Source organism: Pinus tabuliformis, chromosome Q (genome assembly GCF_031772625.1).
Source record: "Pinus tabuliformis cultivar Carrire ecotype Pingquan chromosome Q, CPIR1, whole genome shotgun sequence".
NCBI classification, from domain to species: domain Eukaryota; kingdom Viridiplantae; phylum Streptophyta; class Pinopsida; order Pinales; family Pinaceae; genus Pinus; species Pinus tabuliformis.
The window spans coordinates 1226353732-1226376639 of record NC_142296.1 but is presented as its reverse complement, the minus strand read 5'-3'; the positions used below and the strand labels follow the sequence as shown (position 1 = coordinate 1226376639).

Below are 22908 nucleotides of genomic sequence, written 5' to 3'. Positions count from 1 at the left end.
TTCAAAGGCATAAGAGGGATCCCAAATTATTGAGAGCAGAAGAGGTTGTTCATTCAGAGAAGTAGTTTATATCTACCTTTGACGTGCTTATTAAGGCTTTCCCCCTCACCTTACTCTAACTGACTGAGCTGCCAAGGGTTAACCAAAAAGCAACCGACTAGAGTAGGTGACACTTGTTAGCACGCAAGCGTTGTGTTTTCACCAAGGTTCACTTCAAATAGTACATCTTTTCCATCGAGTATCATGGAATAAAATTAACAAGTTCTTCATATAGAGGCAGGATGACTGATAACCAAGTAGTGATAGCTACATAAGGTCTCTTGTACTTTACCCAGCGTGTTTCAAGAGTCATGCATGGTTTCATGTGAAACTAACCTACGAATCAAAACAAGCAAACAAACAACAAAGCAAGCAGAGGAAAAAGTAAATGTGAAAGCAAAGTGAGTAAGAAAACAAGAAAGTAAACAAATAAAAATGCAAAGCAAGAAAGAAAACAGGCATGCAAGAAGAAAATCTGAAAGAAAACACTACTCCTACTCCTAAGATAATGGTGCATGGTCCTGATCACGTGAAGTGATATTTCCAATTCAGCCATTGATGCATTGGTTGACCCATGTTGGTGAAGGCTTGGTCTACAAACAACCTGGTTGTGTGAACGAGCAAACAAGAAAGATATAACAATGAAGATAAACACACTTCATGTTTAAAAGTATCCACAAGACATAAGTGAGTGCAAGTACTTGCCATGTGGTCCGTGGACTTGTCGCTGAGCTCTGCGACACTGTGTGCAGTTTTCAAGCATACGCATACTCTTGATTGTGACATGCAAGGAAATGAAAGAAATAAAGACAACTTGCGTCGTGCAAGTGTGCTTGTCATGTAATATTCCTCCAATGCATGAGCGATGGGATTGTGTAGTTGGAGTGGAGGAAACATGTTCTGTGTGTGAGATTGATCTTCAATTCATACAGATGAGTGATGAGGAGCCGCGAGTGATTGAACAACAAGGTCCTGACATAACCATCAGCTTGGGTTGAAATGCCTCGACAATCTAGGGTGTTTCGACTTCGTCATCAGATAGATCATCATAAACAGGTGGCTTCGAAAAATCAACTACAATAGAATCATGATCATGATCGAATATGGGAGTAAATAGATCACGAAAGCTATGATAAGGAAAATCAATTATTTTATCGGCATCCTCATGATCTGATTAATCAAACAGAGGGGTATATGAGAAGAGGAAAAATTCACCCTCTGTGTTTCTGGTAAAGGCAGATGAAAGGTCAAGTGGATTTTCATTGAATAATTTATCCTCTCCATTGTCAGATGGTGGACTGACATCTAGTGTGGCATGTGAGTGATCAACTATGGATGTATCTGTAGATGAAGACACATATGCGAAATCATGGATGGCAGGTTCACCAAAGATGTCAGGAAATAACAAAGGGGGCTCGAAAAGAAGGGAGTCATCGTTCACCGAGTGTTGATGCTCAAGCTCTGAGTCATACTCTTCATGAATAACAATGCATTATGGTTGTGCAACACCAACTCTGTCAATGGCTTCATCCTCGTTCATAACAAGTGTAGAGTCTGGAATGGAAGAACAAAAGACAATATCATCCGGAGGATCATCCGAGTACAAATATGGAGGTTGTAATACAAAATTCATATGACAACTCGATGGACTCACAACCAAACCTGTGTGAAAATTAAATGAAGTGATGTTGGGAGGATTTGACAGCTGAACAGATGTGTGTGCCTTATCTCCCACATTACTCTCCAATGGTGAAGTTGTTTGATTAGGGGACGACGGACAATCACTTGTGAAAGTGACCGTATCCATATGTAATTGTGCAACTCCATCACTAAAGTATGCTGAGTGAGGCTTGAGTTCAAACTTCTTCTTGGGATAGTTTGATTTCTTAAGGCAATACTCGAATTTATCCCAAAGATTAAAAAAATTCATCTGGCTCTTCAGAGCTTCAAACTGCAAATCACGGAAGTGCCACCAAAAATCCATAGGCGATTCATGCAGAGCCTTCCATTGTTGTAACAGTTCTTGTTCAAGATGTTATGGATCAAAATGATAGAAATTATCTTCAATGAGATCATGGAAGTGCTCAAGTGAGTGCACGCTGTCAGCCAGTAGGCTTCACAGCCACCGATGTGAGGTTTCACGAAGTGTATATGCAAGCAGCAGATTGGCCTGTTCGTCAGAACATCCATCTTCCTCGTAAAGCATGGCAAGGAAGTCATGTAAGAACACAGGCCACACCACTTTTCCCTCACCATTATCTGTGTATGTAGACAAGAGATCAAAAAGCTCCCTCGAGATGGTGACAGGTTCGCCATGTGAAAAACATTGTGGAGGGTTGAGAGTGCTAGACTCCATGATAGATATGCAAAGGTTCAAAACAGGATGAGAGGACACAGCTTGTCATCTGGCCCTCCTTCTAGTACCAAAAATTTTGATGGGGCTAGACCTACCAACATGTTCGGGGATCTCCCTAGTAAGAAGTCCCAATTAGACCTCTAACTATTTGGTGTAGGAGTCGCAACAGTGGGTGATATGGTATTGCCTTGACCACAGTTTCACATAGAGGCAAGTAAGATGTCCCTGGTGGTAGTAAGGGTGTGACAGCTGCAGCAAGTCAAGGAAGGTGTATGAACGGTTCTAACAATCCAAAGTGATGGTTAAACCAATCAACTCACTTCAAAAATATTCATACATACTTATACAGAATAGTCCATACATGCATGCGTAAGAAAACAAATACATATATCAGTTAGAGTAACCAGGTTAGCTGAGATACAATAACAACATTTTCATGAAACGTATTGGCTCTATTATAATAAGAAGTGTAAGTTCCAATCATACAATACATCCATGAACAACCACTAGTTCCGACAGTGGAACTTTAAAGCCATAATCACCTGCTCCTTCAAAGAGATATACTAGCTCTGCAATGGAGAAGCCAAGGCTTGTTACAATACTGTCCAAGATTTCTCTAAGATACTCCTATCGGAAGCTTGGCTGACCAAAATCCTCTAAAATGAGTTATGAGGGACTATTTATAGCAAAGGGTGCGGTGGCCCTTCACATTCCCCTTTGTGACAATTCATCTACCCTTGTGACTCTTCATTTACTCTATGACTGTTACATCCAATTATCGACACTTGAACTTCCACTTGAAAAGACGTTACATACAATCTGCGCATGTACCCATGTGAGACAAAATGGCTTGAGAAAGCCATGCCAGACATCACTAACACTCGGATCATTGTGGTGATACCAACACTATGACATCCTTTTGATGGTCAATGGTGGTGAACTGATGCCAAGCTTGCTTTTCCATGATGGTGCCCATGCACTCAATGGTGACATCTTGCTGAAGCGAACTCTTGCCTCCATTGCATCCAGGTACCTTGATATGGCTCCTCCATGCAAATCGTCTGATAGCATGCACATGGTATTCTTGGGTGCAACAGGACCGGCAACATGTTGATGCATAGTGTCTATGCTAATCTCTAAGCATGTGCTGGTGGTCATGTGCATCAACCTGTCAAAATACATGTTTAGCTCCAGTTGGACTTGCTTCTTGTCTTTGCCTCGGTGAGTGTGCCAAATGGGTGGGATCTTATTTGTGCACATAATGACATGCATGCTACTGAATTCCCTTCCATACGATTAATAACACTACTCACCTTTTCTACTCTGTGTCAGCTACTGGGATGGATTCATAATTTGTACGGGTGTAGTTCTATCCGTCTATGCATGTTGCACTCCATGCTGTTCCTGTTCCTGCTACAACTCATTCTCTCATCTACATAGCTTATGTTCTTCCTTGAGTTGTTGCTTCAACACATGAAACTCCTTCTATGTTTCATTCTCTTCCTTCACGCAATATTCATCATATGTCAGGTCATCACCTCATAGCCTCAATCTCCATAGCTGATTTTGTCATGAGTTGATATGCTTTGAACTTGCAACTTTTCTCTACCTCTATGATGTCAACAACCTTCCTCTTACATTCGTTGCATGCAGGTGTGCTGCCTTCTATTGTTGTTGATGGTGCTGCTCACTATGATGCCATTGCAATTGATCTTGATATCCTTGTCCATGAACAACTTGATGTCTTCATGGATAGGCAAGTTCATAGACACTTAATCGACTACATCCCCAGTTGTGCTCTTAACAGTTTTTTTTACTCTACTCTCCTAGAAGTGGTTTTACTTGTGCTGCTGAGAGACAAATGAAAACCTATGATGCCTGGATACATATAAAAAATCATGGAAAGAAATCTGTCAGTTAAAAACCAAAAAAAAATTGAGGACTGATGTGCAACATATGTGTGTGATTAAACATGAAGGCTGCACAATTTCCACCGGGAGGATGAGAGACTGACTGCAAAAACTACGTAAGGCACAGTTCGAGCTGTCAGGAGGCTGAATGACTATTGAAACTGGGCAATGCACAGTCCAGCCTGGACTGCTGAGGACAAAAACTGTATAATGCGCAATTTCAGTCAGAAGTGACATGCAACTAGCAAACTGCATTACACATTTTTTGGGGCGAGCAGGACACTTCCTCCAAGAATTGCACAATGAAAGCCTGGAGGTTAGTGCTAGGTCAAACTTGCGCAATTTTTGGAGGGAAGGAAGAGCCTTTGCCTCCAAAAATGCGTAGTGTTGGTCATGCAAGGCACGATTTGGGCCAAGGGAGCCCAGTCCAGCGGATGGGCAACTAAAAACATGAGAGGTTCGAATGCATGGTGAGTCGAGTGCAAACAAGAGTGAATGATCATACATGCAAATAGCAAGTGCAGGATTCAGAAAATAGGAAAGCATACATGTGCGTGAAGCGAGTTGCCGCAATGGCGACTGCATGTGCAAAAACAGTGTCATGCATGCGACATTAGTGAGATACAAACAAAAATTGAAATGGTGCTTCCATAAGCTAACATAAATAAAGAAAACAACAAGCACTCACTAAAATCAAGCAAACAACACTCACACAAAACAAAACACAACGCAAGACATGAAAGGCGGGCTTACCCCAAAACAACTGAGCTGAATGTGCCGACGACTCCTAGATGCAAGGTGGGATGTCAGAGTTGTAAGGTTGAGGAATGAGCTCTACAACATCCGATTGATGAGTTTTGATAAAATCAAGGTTGTGATGTGCATTCCACAAATCTAGGAAAAGTGACACTTGGCTGGAGGTTTCTGAAATGATCCTTGCATGTAACCTCCAGCTGCTAAAAATAGATAATTGAATCAAGGGATGCCTCTGCATGTTGCCTTGGAAGAAGTAGTCCATGCATCCAAATCAGTTTTTATTGGTCCCGGAGCGAACCAGTCAACTTGAAGGCACATGCATTAATCTGCGAGCCTGGCATGAAAATCTGTACATTTTTTTGGTTGAGTAGAGATGCTTGTCCCAGAGGGATTGTGCAATTTCTTGGAGGAATAGGTGACTATCTCCGAGGATTATGAAATTTTTGGGCTGAGTAGTTGTCCTCGATCAAACTGTGAAATTTTCTCAAGGAAGCGTGTCTGACAATATTGTGCAATTTCTAATCCCAATAAGTTGCCCTGGGTTAGACCTCGCAATTTTCTCAAGGAAGCCTATCTGACTGCATTCTGCAATTTTTGAGCTGAACAGCTGTCATGGGTCAGACCTCACAATTTTCTCAAGGAAGCCTGTCTGACTGTATTGCACAATTTCTGAGGCTAGGAGGTTGCCTCACTGGATTTGCGTAATTTATGCTAGCTAATGGGTTGGTTGTCCTAGAGGGATTATGCAATTTTTGGGAGCAGTAGGTGATTTCTACCCAAAAATGCGTAATTTCTGGGCTAAGTAGTTATCTTGGGATGAATTGCACAAGTTTTGGGAGGAAGACAGTCAGGAAGAATTTCGCAATTCTGGAGCTCAGATGGGTGTCTAGCTAGGTTTGTGCAATGTCTAGAGGGAAGCATAGTTCCCCTCCAAAATTATGCAATTCCCAGAGGGAGCTACTCAACCAGCAACTGACACTAAGTCCAGAAAGCAACCTATAAAGGGGGTGGAACAAGTTTGCATGCACAAGCTGACAAGACTCTATGAAACAGTTGAAACTGATGTGCTTGACAGTGCAAGACATGCTGCTGAAGATGGTCGGTAGGGACGCTCAAAAATGAAGCTAACGAAAAATTTTGGAGGGTGGTTGTAGCCACTACAACAGAGCCCATATCTAGTCTGAAAATCTCATGCCTATATTCAGTTTTTCTTCTTTGGTTTTCTCAAGCTTATCCAACGAGTAGAAACAGAGAAGGGGAAAAATCTAAATGAGTAAACCTAAATCAGAGGTATTTATATGCTTCTCTAAAGAAACAACCTCTTTTGGTCTCAATAAGTCAGAATCCCTCTTCCACCCCAAAATAAATAAGTTCCAATGAACAGTTCTCTTTAAATAAATAAAGAAAGGTGAAAGAAGAGAAAGGCTTCCTGTGCAAAGAGGTAAAGCAAGCAACTCCGTCGGGATACTGTCCAGGCTCACTGGAAGTGGATAAATGTTTGTGTTCCTGCGTGACCCTGTCGAGGTACTATCTAGGCTTGCTCACAGTGGAGCAACACCAGAGATGAAAAATTATACTCTGAAAATCTGAAGCTCGTGAACTACACTACCCTTCCTAACTCGAAACATTGTGATTATGCTAAGTGTTATGTTGTGCTCGACTGAGAATATATAGAGGAGACCATGGTTGTTCATGGGTTAAGTGAGAAGGCCAAGGTAATATTGACGATGAATCAATACTCCTTGAAGAACCAAGGCCCTGCACAAAAGGATTTAACCAAAACAAAGAAGCTAGATTCTATTAGTTTCTCACCAAGTGTCGTAGCCGCTGCAATACCCTCAAAAATTTTGGCCTATACTCAAATTTTGGAGCATATTATGGATCTTGTGATCGTTCGTTCCTTAGTCACTTATTGGTAAGTTGATGATATCAAGCTCCCTTCTCCAATATCAAGATTCGTTCATGCTTTTATATTTATATAGAAAGTGTCATGCTCGGGCATGAGAGTTATCTCTTGTTGTGAAAAGGGAGGTTTTTGTTTGCTTCAAGGGGAAGTATTTCTAGAAATGAGTTGTTCTCATCATATAAACATGTTTCACACTCATTTCAAAACTTTCAGGCACTATTACACAAGTCTCATCATTATCCTCACAAAGTATATAGACAAAGCCACACTTTTCGTAAGCTGCCACAAAGGTTGTTGCATTAAGAGACATATGTTTTCATATGTTCTAGATGATCTATGTTGTATCACTAAGTTTCCAAGTGTGTGGTCACAGTCAAGCTCTATCATGTTTCACATTGGTTCCATTGATCCCACAATTAGCCAAATTCTTGAGGATTCCTAGCAATCTATCCTCATCCAACATTCCTAAACTCCACACTTTACATCTACAACCCTCAATATTTTTCCTTTCCTACCAAAACCATGCAATGCTCAGAAATCCAAACATCCCTTGGCATCAAAAAATGTGCACAAGCTACCTCTAGTGACCCTCCCTCAGTTGGAGCTCACTGCCCTGAAGAACTATGCATATTTATCCTCGAGGCCTCTTTGGTTCCTAGTCCCCCTTGCCTCTAAAAGTTGCACAAATTTATCCTCAAGGGCCTCATCCCACAACAGCCACTGCCTGCTTGAATTTCACAATTGTGTCCCTTAATAGGCACTGAAAAAATCTTTCCCTTAATGGGCATTGTGCAGTCTTATCCCTCATTCTAGCCCAGTCACTAAGCCTTATCCCACCTGACTTTATACTAGTTCTAGCATAGTCAGTGGATTATCATGTAACATATTAGACTAGGGGTTTATTACACTGATGTGGTCTTGTCATGAGTGCATTACAAATATATAAATGCTACCAGCCTATGGAAAGATGATTAAGAAGGAGATGACGAAGGAGGACATGGTGGATGATACTTAAGGAGCTGATGAGAAAATATAGCTATTAGATAAGAAGACCAAGGAACCTAGGTTATGATAGAATATTGGGACCGCATGAAAACCCCATCTGTTTCAACAACCTTTGGAGGATAGGTATAAGAAACAAATCACATTCTTCATGAAGTTGAAATACACCTCTTAACATAAGATGAATGGAAATTTATCATTGTCATATCATTATGTCTTTAATGGTATGTATGGTTGCAAACACTAAAAGTCATTCCATGTGTTTTCTCTAAGTATTTTTCTCCCTTTCACTTGTTAAATCAACTGTTGTCTCTTGGCATTTTTGACTATTATGACATGTTTGAAATATTTCTCTGGTGGTTTTCAAGGTCGACCTATGTGTATGTGAATTTTCCTAACCATGTAAACACATGTTGCACTCATACACAAAGGCTTGAGCATTTTCCACAAGTGACGTCACGGTCGCCCTAAAGTCTATATCAACATCACACTAGTCGCTTCTTGACCTGAGATAATCACACAGAGGGTAATTCTTTGTTTTTTGTCCTCTTGGTCTATGTTGTCATGTTGTTGAAGTATTCTAAGTGTGTGATAACATGTTAAGTTCATCACGAGTCAATCTCCCTCCCACACTTAGCCATTTTCAGAAAATATTCCCCACCACGCAACTTAGCTTCATCGAGCCTTGTGTGAGCTGCACTCTGCACCACCTCATCCCTCATCGATATGACCTTGCTGCTTGGAACTACACAGTGCGCAGTCACTGTCCTCCAAGGTCGTTGGTCAGCGCAATTCTTGAGTCCAACAATCTCCCCTAACCTCGAGGATTGTGTATTTGTGCCTTTCAGTCTACCTTGAACTGCACACTTTTCACTTTCAATCCTCAATCTTTTCCCTTGCCTGCTGAAACCCCGCAATGGATAACGAGTCAAAAATCCCATGGCCTCCAGAACTATGCAGATGTGCCTTCATTGTCCTCAAGGACTACACAAATTGTCCTCCACACCTCTTTTTTGACCAGTCCTCCTTGCCTCTAGAAATTGTGCAGATCTGTCTCTTAAGGTGTCATCCTACATCAACCACTATCTCCCTAAACTGTGAAATCCTGAATCGCAGTGGACACTACGCAATTTTTCTCCCCAGTGGGGACTATGCTCAAAATTTCCTCAATCATGCTTGAGTTACGCTCTGTGTAGTCTCAGTGATTGGGCCCTCTCTCCCTACCTATCACTTGTCCTAACCTCATTTCATCGATAATAATGCATCATCTTAGATTAGGGAGTTTTTGGATTGATGTCATCCCGTCATGAGTGAATTTCAAGATCAGGTATACTATTAAGTCATGGCGAGATGATGATGAAGAAGAAGAAGAAGAAGGGAAGAATGCCTGGAGACTCACTTGTAACTGAACAAATGAGTGAACCTGTCAAGAAAAAGAAAAGAGGCACAAGTTTGCAACCACTTTACAAGACCGATGTTAGGTCCCTATACTACTAATGTTACCCCCTTATTATATTGTTGTGCCCATGTAATTCCCATATTGTTATTATTGTGCCCCATAGAAGCCCACTATTGTTATTATTGTGCCCTTGCATTATTATTGTTATGTCGGCTTTGATTATATTATGACTGCTTAGACTCCTATATATAGAAAGGAGGTCTTGTCATTTGTATCATCCAAGAATTGTTCATTTGTGTAATGTAAAGGAGGTTGCCCTCTCGAAGAGGCTTATTCCTAAGGTGTTGATCTATCTTTTCTATCTTTTTGTGAGCTAGTTTCATAACATTTGGTATCAGAGCTTTGGATTCTAGGGTTTCACTGCTCTAAACAGGTCATCGCGGAATTTCACTATAATTGTTTTTCTGTGACGTTTTAGAAGCTAAAAGAACCCATTTGAGACAAAATCTCACAGAAACTTGGGTTCAAATTTCAGATCTTGTCTCGCTATATGTTCGGAGATATCATCTCATGAAGTTAGGGTTTTTGCAAGCTCCATAATTTCATCTAAAACAGGTCATCGTGGAATTTTTGCTATAACTTTTTTGCTACGAAGTTTCTGAAGAAAAAAAAACCATTTGAGAAGCAATCGGTTGGAACCTCGGGTCCAAATTTCAAATATTGTCTCGCTATATTTTTGGATATATTATCTGAAGAAGTTAGGGTTTTTTACAGACTCCCGAATTACATCCTAAACAGGTGACCTTGGGAAAATCGTCATAACTTTCTCTCTGAGCATCAGATTGAAATTTCCTAAGAAGTTAAAGAAAGAGGGTGGCTTGTGGTTTTCTGTATATCCTTTTCAGGTACTAAGGTTGAAAAAGTGACACATGGCACTTCGTACAAGTTCGTTTTACTGAACTAGTCTATAATCAGGTCACTGTGAGAGATTTGGCATAACTCTACCTTGGAAAATCCAATCTTGATCAAACTTATGGGGTTAGAAAGAGGAATCATAGGGCTACTGCAGGGCACAATTTCAGAACTTGGGGATCTAAATTTACAGAGTTACAGTCGTTTCAAGATCAAGCTCCTAAAATTAAGAAAAGGCGATATGAGGAAGTTTGATGGCAAGGATCCGATAAATTGGATACTACAGATGGATAAATATTTTGATTTACATGAGGTTCAACTGTTACAAAAGGTACATATTGCATATTTATATTTAGAACCGAATCAATTTTTATGTTAGAAAGGGCTTGGTTCTCGTAAATCACTTGTCAATTGGTCAATTTTCATGGAGGACATGATAGCACATTATGAGGATACATGGAGGAACACCTTCTTTATCCAATTGATAAATATCAAACAAAAGGGTTCAATCGCAGAGCACATTGAGGAATTTCAAAAATTAAATATAAGGGTAAGTGATATTCCAGAGAAGTAAAGGATTGATGTTTTCATAGGGACTTTAAAGGATAACATTCAACATGAGGTTTGCCTTTGGGAACCTGATTCCTTGGGGAAGGCATTTAGGTTGGCAAGAAAAATTGAAAGCGAAATTATGGAAACAAGGAATCTTACCACTCACGACTATAATTATGGAAGTGTTTTTTCTCCTAGCCTTCCACAACCTACAAGGTTTACGCCACAAAAATTGGAAGAAAAAAGAGAAAAAGGGCTTTGTTACAATTGTGATAGCAAATACACTAAAGGTCATAAGTGTGTTGAGAAGAAGTTATTTTACATAGATTATGAAGAGGAGGAAGAAAAGGATCAAGAAACATCAAAAGAAGAGGATATACACCAGGAACTAGCCCCAGAGAAAGAAGAAATTAATCTGACCATATCTTGTAAAGCATTGGCAAGAATTAACACTCCTCAAAATCTCAAGATAGAAGGACATATCAAGAAGAAACACGTTCAAGAAGTGAAAGATCACATTAAGAAATAAGAAATGAATCCGACCATATCTTCTAATGCATTATCCAGAATTACCACTCATCAAGCTATCACGATAGAAGGACATATGAAGAAGAAAAATGTTCAAGAAGTGAAAGATCACATCGAGCATCAAGAAATGAATCAGACCATATCTTGTAATGCATTGGAAGAAATTACCACTCCTCAAACTCTCAAGATAGAAGGACATATCAAGAAGAAAAATATTCAAGTAGTGAAAGATCACATCGAGAATCAACAACAAGTTCTCCAAATTTTAAAGGATAACACCACTTTGGTGCAGATACGAATGAAACAACAGGAAGATCAACATCATAGTGAAAGAAGTTTTGAGGAAGGTGATTAGGTATTTTTACGAATACATCTCAAGAAAGCTATTTATGTGAAGGAAATGTTGGAAATACTACACGACCTTAAGAAATGTCTGCCTTACCTAATGGAAAGACACTTCAAGGTAAAAATGGATCATGATAGTCTTAAATACTATTTAGAACAAAGATTATCTTTATAAGAAAAAAAAATGGGTCACAATTATGTTGGGTTATGACTTTTAAATCAATCTACAAAAAAGGGGAGCAAAATGTTGTTGTAGATGCACTCTCAAGAAAGGATGAGGATGTGGAGGGATTGTTTTGTGCTATTTCTATTATCCAACCAGATTAGATAAATGAAGCAAGGGATGAATGGAAGAAGGATGAAGAAGTGTGGCCACTCATTCAAAGGTTGCAGAAGATCCCAATTCAAACAATATTGCCAGAACTTAACGAGGAAGAAAAAATCATATTGGAACCTAGAGCAGTCATAGAAACAAGAACCCGAGAGCTATGAAATCGATCAATTTCAGAGTATCTCATCAAGTGGAAGAACTTACCTACTGAAGATTCCACATGCAAGGACAATAATTTTATACAAAAGCATCAAGAAATACTCAAGCATTGAGGACAACACTTTTTGAAGGAGAGGGGCATGTCAGGTCCCTATACTACTAATGTTACCCCTTATTGTTATTAGTACAAACCCCTTATTATATTGTTGTGACCATGTAATTCCCATATTGTTATTATTGTGCCCCATAGAAGCCCACTATTATTATTATTGTTCCCTTACATTATTATTGTTATATCAACTCTTGTCATTTGTATCATCCAAGAATTGTTCATTTGTGTAATGTAAAGGAGGTTGCCCCCTCGAAGAGGCTTATTTCTAAGGTGTTTATCTTTCTTTTCTATATTTTTGTGAGCTGGTTTCATAACAACCAAAAATCATTGAAGGCCCCACATCATCAAACCATGCGGAGGAGAAGAGAAAGCATACGAGAGAACACATTTATCACTCAATAGCAATAACGACTTGACATTGCCACACCATCAAGTCAGTCCATGTCACCAGCTTCGTGTAAAGTCATGTCATGAGTTTTCATATGCCACATCACTATCATGGGCCATGTATATTATAAATCTAATGTATTGTAAAGTGAAAGTCCAATGGGCACACAAGAATATGAAGAGTCATGTTAGTTTAAAAGTCATAGGAAGTTGAGAAGTCATGAGGGTAGTGAAAGAGTCATAAGGGGATGCACCGCCATTGGTTATGTATACCCTCTCATTATATGAGCAAAGGACTTCTCCTCCCGCAAGGTATTAGAGAGGCTATCAAGTTCTATGAGGAGCAAGGAGTAGCTCCAACGTACCACTACCAGGGCTAGTGATGTACATTGTAAATATGTGTCTTGGAAGTTTTGCTTAATAGTACAAGACTTTTAAGGCCATCACGTTCTTAATGCATGACTTATGAATGTTTGTAAGAATATTTTGTGGATAATGGATTGCAGATTTCTATGGTTCGGTTTTTTAGAATCTGAACTCGGATAATCCACAGTTTTCATTTTTCTTTGTCGACGTTTCGAGTCTAGACCAAGACTCATCATCAGGACTTGATTTACAAAGGAAAGAGAGAAATGTGTTGATAAATAGGGTTTGAGGATGAACTGTCAAGAATGTGAACCAACCAGTTTCATGCTTGAATAAACTTGATTATTTTTAACCTTTCTAATATATATTCTATTAAGGTTCTTTTTAATTTATTTATTATTTATTATTTATGGATAATTATTATAGTTATATATTAATTTTCTTTTAAGTGAATAGTTTTTGTAATAAGATTTTTGTTTATAAATGATAATTTCGTTTTAATTATTTGTAACTTTATGGAAATTATGATAATATTTTAAATTTGTTACAAGGTTTCTAAGGCAATTGAATTAAAAGATTAGGATGATTTCAATGTTATAATATTTTTGTAATTTTTGATAAATTAAAGTTATTTTTATTTTTTATTTATTATACATGAATATAATTATTTTCTTGTTCAATAAGTATTTCAATTAATAAACATGTATAATAACCATACATGTTTATTATACATGAATATTTTTTAACCAAGTAAATATGATAATAGCTTGAGTTTTTTATTATTAATTTTTATTTTCTAAATAATTTATTATAAAGATTTGTTTTACTACTTGAAATATTTTATGATTTTGTTTATATTTCTTTTAATATTTTAATATTCTTATAATTTTGAAATATTATGATTTTTGTTTAAATTTATTTAATCTTTTAATATTCTTATACTTTTGATATTTTAAAATTCTTATACTTTTGAAATTTTAAAATTTTTATTAATAACTTTATTTATTATACATGAATGCTCTTATTATATATTTTATTAATTATATATTTTATTAAATGCTTGAGTTTTTTTATTAATTTCTTGTTTACTTAATAATTTATCATAATAATTTGTTTTTAACTCATTGTAATAGTTTTATATCTTTGTCTATTTTTCATTTAATATATTTAATTCATGTAATATTTTAAGAGGATAATGCGTTATTACTGATTAGGCCTATAAGCTAGATAGTGTATTAAGCAAAGTTTTTAGGGGGCTTCTAAAGAAGGTGTTTAAATTACACTAAATCTTTTTATATTCTTATAATTTTGATATATTAAAGTTTATTTATAATTTTATTTTTATACATGAATATACTTCTTATTATACATGCTTATTAATAGCATGAGTTTTTTATTATTAATTTCTTGTTTCCACAATAATTTATTATAATGATTTGTTTTTAACACATTGTAATATTTTATAATTTTTTGTCTATTTTACATTTAATTTATTTAATTCATGTAAGATTTTAAGAGGATAATGTGTTATTAATGATGAGTTAATTAGGCCTATAAGCTAGATAGGTTATTATACAAAGTATTAAGGGGAGGGGCTGATTAGATCTAAAGAAGGGAGGATAAGAAGCAAAGAAGGCAAAAGGAGGGCCAGATTTACTCTATGGGGGTTAGGAGGGAGGTCCAATTCCTACTAATTTCCAAGCCTCCATCTCTGTTGAGGTTATGCGGGTGTTTTATGATCTCAAGCGCCTCCTGGACTTTACGCTTGAAATGGTGTTTTTCATTTGTAATGACTTTGTGGATGTTTGAACTTCATGTTTGCTTTCACATGTACTAAGACAATTAAACTATTTCTGTTATTTTAGTGTTTATCTTGTTGAGAATGTGTTATAATGGTTTTTATTGTTGTCTCATCCTTATGCATTATTCCATGAGATACTATATAGACCTTTCCTCACTTATCAATTATAACGACCATCACGTCCTTTGTGGACTATTCCGTTGGATGTTAGATGGATCTTCCCTTGATCATTAGTTGTAATGACAGTGACATTCATTGTGGACTATTCCACTGGATGTTAGACACTTCCTTCTTGTTCATGTGTTTCTCTTCCTAGGTGGTACTATTACCTGTCTCTTAGAGGCTCACTTTTCTCCCCTCCTTTTTCATTAAGAGAACCTATACACAGTTGCGCTGCACACTCAATAGGCACACTCACCTTCTTGTTTGAAGACACCATTGCACCACTCTGCTATGTTGACAGATAGAGCCAAGGAAAATCTTTGAGGATTTGGCAACTAGGCCTTTATACCAGATGGGACTCATACACCAAGCGGTGTGAGGTCTAATTGGACTTCATATTGGGGAGATCCCCTTGGCTGATGGACTTCTAGCACTGTCAATAGTACCTAAAACTCACTTATTTCTCTTCCTTTTTATCTTTCTAATTCAAGATGATTTCTTTTGCATGATCGCTAGAAGCCTCGATTTGACCAATTTCAAGTTTAGGCTTATATGCTCTCGTTAGAATGCTTAGTAAAATTTTTTTACAAGACCTAAAAACTCATTTTCTACTTATTCCATCTTATGTAGTAGGGTTTGAAAACACTTATTTTTGGTTCCTTATCCCCTCAAAATTGTAACCTATTAATCCTTGAAGGAGAATGGGTACAATTATTACTTTTAAATGTTTGCATTCTTTTCATATCTAAACATGAATTTTATTTTGGACTATCAACACTATATTAAGTTGTAGTATGTTGTATTTATTTTGCAGTGCTTACTTCTTCTCGCTAGAACCGAGTACAGTTAAACATTGAGTACTCTCTTTGTTCAGAATTTTAAGTATTAATTTCATTCATCTTTATCAACAAAGAATAGAGAATGTATACTCTTTATATTATTTTTGTTTCATAAATAATTCTCCTTTCTCTATGTGTAAATAACACATTCTAGAAATGTCAATATTTTTTTATATATGATTAGGGCTTCGGCACCTTTTATAGCTTTTGTTTAGTATTTATCTTCCTAGTATAGTAATCACTAGTTGTATTGTAAACCATTTGTTCATATTTGATAATTGTGTTCATGTTCCGTTAAACATTAAATATAAAGAATGATTCATCCTGTCTTACTCATCAATTTTACATCTATTTATACGTATAGGGTAACCAATAAGTATATTTATAAAGATAAGTTAGCTTAGGGAACTTTTATTGCTTGAGTGTTTATGTATAAGACTCCTAACTTTTGGGTTATTGTACTTAATGTTTTTAAGGATTTCCCATATTACAACATGGAATGCATGTTATTGATGGATAATCTGAGAGCATTTTCTCAGTTTAACCCATGACCTTGCTAACCCAAACACATATGTTTATATGTATATATTTTTCAACCCCTTTATGAATCTTTCATTGAAACAATTTGCATCATTATTCATTGTTCTATATACATAATCCATCCAAGAATATGATAAACCCTTTTTTCTTTTCAAAATTGCAACCCAAAGGAGTTTGCCTATTTTACCCAAAACACTTAAACTTGGACAACTTCATAACCAAGATTATATTTTTATCAGGAAGCTTTTAATTATATAATACCAATTCTCTACAAACTTTAAGAAGTTAATCCATTCACTTGTCTAAGTGTAATACAAATTCTCTACAAACTTTAAGAAGTTAATCCATTCACTTGTCTAAGTGTAATACAAATTCTCTACAAACTTTAAGAAGTTAATCCATTCACTTGTCTAAGTGTTTGGAAATATAATAGAATCATATGTGATCCACCTAACCAATGAATTATTACCTTAGAAACTCTCCTAGAGCTTCAAGTTCTCATTTCTATAAGTAAATTTATTAGTATTTCTAATCTGGTTGTCCACTATAAGTCTCCCTCTCACTTGTACCTCTCGTTTCATCTTTCCTTCTCTCCCACAATCTATCTTCCTCCTTAGACTCCTCACAATGTCTCCCTAGCACTAAGTCTACCATTAACAATCTTTCTCTCCCAATGGTACCTCTAGTTTTGGATTTCCTTTATCTCCCACAATATATCTTCATATTTTTCACCTCATGACCTTTCTCTCTAGTTCATATAATTTTTATGGTAGGAATCTTTTTTACAAAGGACGATTTGTTTTCATGACTCTGGGAGTTGTCTCTCCAAAACTATCCTTTTTTGGACTGTAATGGATTCATAGTTGTTTCCTCAGAATTGGTAGCCTAACTATTCATGTGGTGGCTCATATGATATTTCCAAATAAATAAACAAGTGGAATAATATTCTATTAATTAGAATGTCATTGCTAATACTTATATCTATCAACCAACTTTAGTTTTTCCTCCACAGATTATACTTCGAGAACATTTACAAGTAAATACAAATAAGAATGTTTGAAAAAAGGAATTGGGCTAGGGGTATCACTACATTCTCATCATATAGTGTCCTTTGTCTAATCTAAGTCAATTATTTCTAGTAGTTGTAATGAAACTAAAGGCCACTCTGCAATAGGGCAAAATAAGTTAAATCTACAATGACAAATGAAAACCTAATCCTGTAAATGTTTAAATTAGTTATGTTGGTACCACAACTTAATATGTAAATGTTTAAATTAGTTATGTTGGTACTATAACTTAATATTGTCGTTTGAAATGAAAAGGACTAGTAGATAGTGAATTCTACTATCTCTCTGTTGTATAGAGAACATGGTTATGTATTCCACTTATTGATAAACATTTTTTTGCAAAAAGAAATATATATTTAATGTGAAAATTTGTGTCTCCTCACCTACAAAAATTGGATTTCAACGTTGAGAGAAATATTTTTTCTACTCTATAAAAATATCATTTGAAAAAGAAATTATAGCATAATAGGAAGGAAAATTATTAGTTAGGAATTTCAAATAATTAACCATCTTTACCTTGTTACTCTCAAGGGAAATAATTAATAAAAAGCTGCCATATACATTGTGGAATACTCATATCTATATGCAATCATTATTTTATGAAATTATTGTGTGAAATTGTTTCCATGGTTCATGTTAAAGAAAATAATGTTCTAATTGGATTTATAGTAAAAGGAAAAAACTCATACTTGTCCATACATAAGGTGTTTAGTAATGGTTGCATATAACTACTTCTTATTAGAGCAACTCTCATTTGTGAAATTTGAGTTTCAATGATGTTTCGATATCTAAAAAATAAAATTAATCCAATTTCTAAATCCCATAAACTTTAAATGGTTAGATGTTAGGAAATTGTTGACCTTGAATTTTGATCTAAAATATTATTCAAATTTAAAATCTTTATACCATTTCACTATTATCCAACAACTTCAAAGAAAACACATAAAGATGTTAAAAATGAGAGAAATAAAATATTTATACCATTTCACTATTATCCAACAACTTCAAAGAAAACACATAAAGATGTTAAAAATGAGAGAAAGGAAATTGTTTCAGGGCACTGGGAAGAAAACTGTAAAGTAATTTGCCAGCTGCGGAACTGGGAAGAAACAAACATCTCTCGCAAGATTAGTATGTCTTGCCGCAGGAAGTGTCTGTCGAGTTTGAAACAATTCCAGAGTTGCTTACGTTAACTTTCCAGGAAAAGCATCCGTCAGTGCTTTGATAATTGTACATCTGTTGCATGCTCTCCCATATATATATATTTTGAGTATTATTCAGAGAGCTGAAGAAGCTACCATTGGGCGAAACGACGGATACATTTTTATTAAATGCGTGTGCAATGTTCAAATAAGAAGAATCCAGAGATAAGGGAAAAACGACGTCAACTTTAGAGGATAGTACTATTCTTGTGGCTGCTGCTACAATAACCTCGCTGTTGGTTGTTGTTGTTTGCTGCACATCTCGATAATTTGTTATTAAATTATCATACTTGAACACTTGCGAAGTATTAGTAATGAGCTTTCCATGAGAGGATTCTACCCAGCCAGAGGAAGAGATCGTCCTATTCGCAGATGTGTGAAATGATCCATCGGGGTTTGGCCCAAAAGATAACTCCAACTTCGGCTCCTCGTGTCCAATCAATTGCCCTCTGACACTGCTAGACTTCTCATCAAGCCACAGGTGCAAATTAGCATCCACATACCAAACGTTCATAGCATTGGTCACACCGAAACCGAATGTGTGCTCTGTTGCGTTCATAGCATTGGTCACGCCGAAACCGAATGTGTGCTCTTTTCCGTCCAACAGTTTCCCCAAAAATGGTGTAACCTCAATCTCATAGCTGGGCAGATCAAATGCCCCAATACCAACAACAGGTTGCCAGTAGTATGGATGAAATGCTCCTGTGAAAATCACAGGATAAGGCCACACAGCACCTACAAGGACACCATCGATAAAGACTACCACTTCTCTAAAAGGCCCATTATCACTGGAACTCATGTACCAGAACTCATCATCTTCTTGGCCAGCAACAAAAATCTCCAAAACTGCCTTGTAAGTGTTAGGTGGTAGTTGCAACGACTTTGACTGCACATCAGATGAACTATTTATTTGAAACCACGAGCCCATTATCTGAGTATTAGGAAGCGAAATGGGCAGAATCGAATCTGCAAACCCTGAGTTATCTGACCCTTTTTTCCCATAATCTCCATAGAAGTGAAATGTTATATTGACATGATAAACCCCAGTTAATTGGTTATTAACTAAGTTACCAAGCCAGGCTTCAAGGATTTGAGGCTTATCTAACAATGAAGAATACTTAGTAATGTCCTTCTGAATGGTCCATTCAATCGCTACTTCAATAGGTTCTGCTGTAGAAGTGCGCAGGATCTCCACTCCATTCAACCACACGCCTGCAATTCGGTCATACTGATTCCCATCACACGTTCCCTTCCACTCCATCACCACTTTCGTCCAATTCTTCTGACAATTTGGGGGTGGCATATAATTTACTCTAACCGAAGGCTGAGTATAAGTGAACGCAAAATCTTGGTCTAACAGTTGGACAGAGCATGGCTTCTCTTTGGGAACCTCGATGGGCTTTGTAACTTCAAAAATTACCTTTGGATTGCCTTGAGAGGGAGACAGATTTACCAGGTCTCTTGGAGGTCGAGCCGAGGAAGTAGAGACCTCCCTCGGCCTCCGTCCATCAATGATGGCAAGAGTTCGAGTCGCCACCAGTAGCATCATGAGCATCTGCCAATGGATTTCCGTTGTCTGTAATAAATGCAAAATTCAACACAGGCTACTTATCAATGTTCGGTACTTTCCCAGTGCTTTATAATAGAAACAGCAAGGCTCATTTATAGTCATGGCAGCATAGTAACACTTTTTGATGCAGTTGTGTTTAGTGTGACTGTTTTTCTGGACAATTTTTCTAGTCAGCAATTTATTGATATCACAAGTTTGATATGTAATCTTTGCATAATCAAAAAGTAATATGTAAAAAGCCAGTTTAAATAACACAAATCAAGATTTAACCTCAAATTTTTCCACCAGATTCCAACACCAAAAAATCCAAAAAAATCTCACTAAAAACAACTCATTACTATAACTAATGTTTAAATTTAAAAAAAATTAATTCAAAAAATATGTAATTTAATTGATATGTAATTCTAAATGGTAAAGAGTTATAGTTTCATTGAACGAATCTTTACGCAGAAAAAGGTATATTCAATGAACGTTTGACTCGCGTGATTTTGAAATCTTTATAAATTTTATTTTATCTCACATATCTGCTAACCTACTCAATTTGCTAACCTACATGACCGATCTTTATATATTCATCTCTATATATTCAACATGACCGATCTTTATCGTCGTCTTCGTCAACTTCCTTGTCACAATCTGCTTCGTCATGGTCGTACTGGTTGTTCTAGATGGATGGGACATGCCTCTCTAACATAACCTACATGACCGATCTTTATATATTCATCTCTATATATTCAACATGACCGATCTTTATCGTCGTCTTCGTCAACTTCCTTGTCACAATCTGATTCGTCATGGTCGTACTGGTTGTTCTAGATGGATGGGACATGCCTCTCTAACATAACCTACATGACCGATCTTTATATATTCGTCTCTATATATTCAACATGACCGATCTTTATCGTCGTCTTCGTCAACTTCCTTGTCACAATCTGCTTCGTCATGGTCTTACTGGTTGTTCTAGATGGATGGGACATGCCTCTCTAACATAACCTACATGACTGATCTTTATATATTCATCTCTATATATTCAACATGACCGATCTTTATCGTCGTCTTCGTCAACTTCCTTGTCACAATCTGCTTCGTCATGGTCGTACTGGTTGTTCTAGATGGATGGGACATGCCTCTCTAACATATGGGCTTCTCTTTCCTTCCAGACGTTGCGGGAAATACAGCACGCACATTTTACTTGACTACTTACCAACATTTCCTGGTAATGTTAATTTGGAATGGAATAAAGCAAAGAATGTTATGTTTAAAATTTTGCCCTTCAATAATGATGTTTTGATAATAAATTAACCATTCACCAATAAAATTTTGAGTAAAAATTTACCCTTCAATAACACAAATTAATATATATATGATACAACTTGAGTGGACCTAATGGTTAAGAGCATGTATTTCCTCCTAAAAGGTCACAAGTTCAGAACCAGAGGGGGGGTAGAGTATGTATGCCTTCGTAGACTTAAGCAGTCAAATCGCTGCGCGGAGGTGAGTCCCTTGTCCCAACAAGGGGGTCTCATACACCAATTTGGATACCATGCATCCTTAAGGATGAGTCCATTCGAGGTGCTTTATGGCCGGAAATGTCGTACACCATCGAGTTGGGGCGGACCGGAGGACAAACTCTTGTTGTCTGGCTTGGCTGTGACGTTAAAAATGGATATTATTATTATTATTAGAAGAAAAAAATACAAAATGACCCCTTGTCCCACAAACAAGGGGGTCTCATACACCAATTTGGTGTCTGGCTTGGCTGTGACCTTAAAAATGGATATTATTATTATTATTAGAAAAAAAAATACAATATGACCCAGGGGGTCTCATACACCAATTTGGTGTCTGGCTTGGCTGTGACCTTAAAACATGACCCCTTGCCCCACAAACAAGGGGGTCTCATACACCAATTTGGTGTCTGGCTTGGCTGTGACCTTAAAAATGGATATTATTATTATTATTAGAAGAAAAAAATACAAAATGACCATAACACACCAATGATTTATTGAATCTTGTTATTTATTTATAATTAATAATGATTACATATTTTCTATTTTAATTTTTTTTATTATCAAAATTTTTGAATAACTAAATTGAAAATCAAATTAATTGTCAAAAATTAAAATAAAAGTATTTCATTGTATGTCTTCTACAAAAAATTATATAGTCCCTCATAGGTGGAGTTTTTGTATTTTAGACATTTCTAGAGAATCATTTATTTTTTATTTAATTTATACACCATATTATTTTTTATTTTTGTACACATCCATAATATTATTTATACACAATTGTTATTATTAATTCCAATTAGACTCAATTAAGTATCATTCTTTACCTAAGTTGCCAAATCCCAACCCTCATGAGGGCTACTATGACAACTCCACCCAACTAAAGAAAGCAACGCCTTTTAAAAATAAAGTTTTATCCTATTACATAACCTTTTGAAAATAAGTTTTATCCCATTACAGAGCTTTCCAAATAACCCGTGGTGAAATTGTTAACATAGATATACAAATACAAATGACTTATACATCATCAACTTGTAGCAAAAACTAGTTTAGTGAAATCAACCCAAAAATGTTGTATAAGACAATATTGATTAAATCAAATTTTCCATTTCTACCCAAAAATGCTCGTATAAGGCAACATTGATTAAATTACATTTTC

General features: G+C 36.5%; 1 pseudogene; it reads right to left on the bottom strand.

The window, feature by feature from the left end:
* Window positions 1-18597: 18597 nt before the first annotated feature.
* Window positions 18598-20235, bottom strand: LOC149224213 (peptide-N4-(N-acetyl-beta-glucosaminyl)asparagine amidase A pseudogene; annotated as a pseudogene).
* Window positions 20236-22908: the final 2673 nt, after the last annotated feature.